This window comes from Elephantulus edwardii, unplaced genomic scaffold (assembly GCF_000299155.1).
Source record: "Elephantulus edwardii isolate Elephantulus edwardi_28Jun2011 unplaced genomic scaffold, EleEdw1.0 scaffold00196, whole genome shotgun sequence".
NCBI lineage: Eukaryota > Metazoa > Chordata > Mammalia > Macroscelidea > Macroscelididae > Elephantulus > Elephantulus edwardii.
This window is the reverse complement of record NW_006399946.1, coordinates 5,433,818-5,439,305: the sequence shown is the minus strand read 5'-3', so window position 1 is coordinate 5,439,305 and position 5,488 is coordinate 5,433,818.

Here is a 5,488-nt window from a genome sequence, read left to right as displayed (position 1 = left end):
CAACTGTTCCTCCTCCTTTGTATTTCCATACTTGATTATTCTACCTAGGTTGCCCTTTCTGTTAGTCTGCATGTGTTCTGTTGTGCATAGGGTTTTCAGAGGCCTGCTATTTCAGAAGTGGGTGGCCAATTCTTCTTCCTAGTCTGTCTTATATGAAAATAGAAAATAGGATAAATAAAGCATACAGTATTTTGGCTTAATGATTTACACTAGGTGCCTTCCATTGGATAAAAACACCTATGTACCTAACTACTTAATTTAATTGAGTGGCAAATTCTGTTGATTCTATCTTGAATAAATATTCAGAATGTGAAAAAAAAATTTCTAATATGACCCAGAGGCAATGGTGGTAAAGGAAGAAGTACAAGCTGCTCTGATGGACTTCGTCAAAAACAAGGCCCCAGGAATTGATGAAATACCAATTAGCATATTTCCACAAACAGATGCTGCCCAGGATGTGCTTACCAGGTTAGGCCAAGAAATCTGAAAGACAATCATCTGGCCAACTGACTGGAAAAGATCTGTGTTTATTCCTAGTCCCAAAAAAAGGTAATCTGACAGAGTATGGAAATTATCGAGCAATGTCACTAATATCACACACAAGCAAAATCCAGCTGAAGATTATTCAAAAATGACTGGAACAGTGCATTGCTAAAGAAGAGAAATACAAACTGGGTTTAGAAGAGGTTGTGGCATTAGAGAAATTATCACCAACGTCAAATGGATCTTGGCAGAAAGCATAGTACCACAGGAATGCCTATCTGTGTTTCATTGACTATGCAAAGGCATTTGACAGTGTGGATCACAACAAATTGTGGCTAACCTTGAAGAGAACGAGATTCCTATAATGCTGGATAGTGCTTACGTAAAACTTTTACTTGGACCAGGAGGCAATTGTCAGAACAGACCAAGGAAACACTGCATGGGTTCAAAATTAAGAAAGGAGTACATCAGGGTTATATCCTGTCTCCATACCTTTTCAATCTATATGAGTAACAGATCATTCAAGAGGCTAGACTTTATAAAGAGAAGTGTGGTATCCGGATTGGAGGAAGACTCATCAACAACCTGCATTATGCAGATGATATAACCTTGCTTGCTGAAACTGAGGAGGACCTGAGGTATTTGCTGCAGAAAATCAAGGACTGTAGTCTTCAATATGGATTGAAGCTTTGCATCAAGAAGACAAAGATTCTCACCATTTGGTAACTTGGAAGTACCATGATAGAGATTGAAGTTGTTAACAATTTCAGCTTGCTTGGCTCCATAATCAACACCAGCAGTCAGAAAATCAAAAGCTAAATTGAGGAAAGCTTCAGAAAATCAACACCAGCCGTCAGAAAATCAAAAGCTAAACTGAGGAAGTCTTCTGTCAGGGACCTCTCCAGAATGCTGAGGAGCAATGATGTCAGATAGAAATTAAGGCGCCCCTGATGCAGGCCATGGTCTTCACAATTACATGCTATGTATCAGAGAGCTGGACAATGACTAATGATGACAGAAGAATTGATGCCCTTGAGTTGTGGTGCTAGAGAAGAGTATTGGACATAACCATGAACCACCAAGAGAATAAGTAGGTCTGTCTTAGAAATGGTGAAACCAAGTTTCTCCTTGGGGTCTAGGATTTTGACGCTCCATCTCACATACTTTGGCACAAGACCAAGAGGGACCAGTCCTTGAAGACATTATGCTTGGAAGGGTGGAGGGACAGACAGCACAGGAGAGGAAAATCCCAGATGAGATGGATTGATATGATAACTGAGACAACTGGATTAGGTATGTCAGTCAGTGAGACAGAGTGAGGACAAGGCAGGCTTCATAGCTTTTGTTCATAGGGTCACAATGAGTTGTGGGTGACTCGATGGCACATAATACCAACAACAACAAAAATGCCCTAAAGAAACCATAACCACCATCCAAAACCACCCATGTTTGCTTTTGTGTTATTCACAATATCAGAGAGGTGGAAACAACCCAGGTGCCCATCAATAAATGAATGGATAGAAAACTATTATGGTATATTAATACAATGGAATACTAACTACACAGCACTGAAAAACAATAAAACATTACACAACACTGGGGCCCTGGAGCACACTATGCTGAGTGAAATATTACAGTCACAAAAGGACAAATCCTATATAGCACCACTGTTATAAAGCAGGTGTCACATGGGGAATTGGGAGGAGAATAGGATAAAAGTGGACAGATAATGACCATTGCAATGGAACAGATGAAAGAAAGAACTGTCTAAAATTAATATATGGCTAAGAATTATAGATAAGACAATAGTCCAGAATAAGAGATATATCATTGCAATGAGGACTGAGGTGGGGAGGGAATAGGTAATTGTGTGGCAATGACGGACTTTTTTTTTAAGTAAACTAGGGGAGGGGGAAGTAAAGGGGAGGGGTAAAATGTGCAACAGTGAATGAATGAAAATCTAACTTCTCTGTTAATGTTCATTAAAATCACAATTAAAATCTTTTTAAAAAAATATGCCAATGCATCTCATCTTGCCAATACCCTTCTGCATACATGGAGGATCTGTTAATAACACTATCATTCAAATACATGCATTAACAACTAGAGCCAAAGAGGAGGAAATACAAGATTTCTACCAACTTTTGCAGTTGAAAATCAATCAAACATGCTACCAAGATTCATTAATAATAATTGTTGATAATAAATGCAAAAGTTGGGGAAAAGAAGATGGATCAGTAGTTGGGAAGCATGGACTTGGTGACAGAAATGAGGGTGGAGATAGAATGACAGAATTTTGTACAATCAATGATTTATTCATTACAAATACCTTTTACAAGAAATAGACATGGCAACTATTCACATGGACCTTACCTGATGGTCTACACAGGAATCTGACTAATTACATCTGTGGAAAGAATTGGAGAAGCTCAATATAAACTGTGAAAACTAGGCTAGGTGCTGACTGTGGAACAGATCATCAAATAACTACTCATCTGTAAGTTCAAACTGACACTAAAGAAATTAAAACAACCTTTCTACGAAGATGGTGCCAAAAGAGAGAAAGGAAGCCCCTGTCCCTCCCAAAACTGAAGCCAAAGCCAAAGCAATGTTATTAAAGGCCAATAGGGCAGACCTGAGGGGCATCCACAGCCACAAAAAAAAATCCACATGCCACCCACTTTCCAATGGCCCAAGATGCTGGGACTCCGAAGGCAGCCCAAATACCCCTGAAAGAGCACCCTTGAGAGAAACAAGCTTGACCACTATGCCATTATCAAGTTTCTCCTAACCACTGAATCACGCATGAAGAAGACAGAAGATAAAAACACACTTGTATTCATTGTGGATGTCAAGGCCAACAAGCACCAAATCAAACAAGCTGTAAAGAAGCTCTATTGATGTGGCTAAGGTAAACACCTTGATTAGGCCTGATGGAGAGAAGGCTTATGTTTGACTTGTTCCTGATTATAATACTTTGGATGCTGCCAACAAAACTGTGATCCTCTAAACTGAGTCCAGCTGGTTAATTCTAAATACCAATTTTCCTCATCAAAAAGAAATGAAAACAAATCCACCTGAATACCACCTGAATTTAAAAATATCTCAGGAACAGTTTTGAGGCCTTGAACATTAATGAACAAAAACCAGATGAGCTGCGGATGACCTCATGAATATCATCTATGAAAAATGCAAAAGGTCAAAGACAAAGGTGTAAAAAAAGATAGAGAAGGATTTCAGAAGAAAGTATGAATATTACACTAGAGCACCAAGAAGTCAAAGCAAAGGGAAGAAAACAGGAAGAAGCTTAATAGAAGATTGCAAAGGGCACATTTAGGGGAAAAAATATGCAAACAGCAGGATTCAGAAAATTAAAAGGGAGGAGCGGACTTGGCATTTCTTATGAGTTGCAATACTTAATGATACTATGGGTGGAATATTTAATGATCTAATCTTCAAAAGACTATGGAAGGAGTACAGAGTCAAAAGGAGTACAGAGTCAAAAGGAATTGACTGAAATATAAGAATTTCATGAAACAGCACAAGATCAAGAAGCAATGGTAATGAAAGAGAGAGTTCAAGCTGCTCTGAAGGAAGTGGCAAAAAAATAAAAAATATAAATAAAGCCCCAGGAATTGATGGGATATCAATTAACATTTTTCAATAAAGAAATGCAGCCCTGGACATGTTCACCAGGTTGTACCAAGAAATTTGTACGATAACTACGTCTTCAACTAGAAGAGATCCAAATTTATTCCCATTTACAAAAAAAGGTGATCCAACAGAGCGTGGAAACTATTGAATAGCTCAAATATCACATACAAGCAAAGTCTTACTGATGACTTTCTAAAAATGACTAGAACAGAAAACTGCCAGAAATACAAGGCGGCTTTAGAAGAAACCATGGCACTAGGGACATAACTGTTAATGTCAGATTATCTTGGCTGAAAGCAGAGCATACCAGAGAATATTTATTTTCTCTGTATTTTATTGACTAAGCAAAGATATTTGACCATGTGGATCACAACAAATTGTGGCTAACGTCGAGAAGAATGGGAGTCCCAGAACACCTGATTGTGCTCAAGCAAAAACTATATTTAGACCAGGAGGCAGTCAGGTGAAGGAGCAAGGAAACACTGTATGTTTCAAAATAAAAAAAGGCGTGTGTCAGGAATGTGTCCTTTCTCCATACCTTTTCAATCTATATGCAAAACAGATCATTTGGGAGGCGGGATTATGAAGAGAATATGCTATCAGAAATGGAAGAAGACTCATCAAGAACCTGTGTTTGCAAAACAACTATGAGATATCATCTCACCCCAGTCAGAATAACAAAATTTAACAGAACAACAAGCAACAAATGCTTGCAAAGTTGTGAAGAAACTGGAACCCTTATTCACTGTTGGTAGAAGTGTAAAATGGTGCAACCACTGTGGAAGGCAGTATGGCGCTTTCTCAAAAAGTTGCAAATAGAAATACCATTTGACCCAGCAATTCCACTACTGGGAATATACCCCAAAGAGCCATAACTGACATCCAAGCAGATTTATGCACACCCATGTTTATCGTGGCTTTGTTCACAATAGCAAAGAGTTGGAAACAACCTAAGTGGCCATCAATCAACGAATGGATAGCGAAGCTGTGGTATATTCACACAATGGAATACTATGCTGCATTGAAAAACAAGGAATTCATGCAATCTTATTCAAAATGGGTGACCCTGGAGGACATTATGCTAAGTGAAGTATCTCAGTCACAAAAGGACAAATATTGCATGATGCCATTGTTGTAAAACATGACTGACATTAGGGTTGGGGGGAGAATGAGAAAGATGGGTTCAATAATGTATACTGCATTGAAACAGATGAGGGAGAAAACTGTTTAAAATAGATATGTGATTAGGTGTTTCATCATGACAGGAGTCCAGAGCGAAGGCTGCATAGTGGAGTGGACCTGGGAGGAGGGATTGTAAAACAATGAAAGAATTTTTCTTTTACTTTTCCAA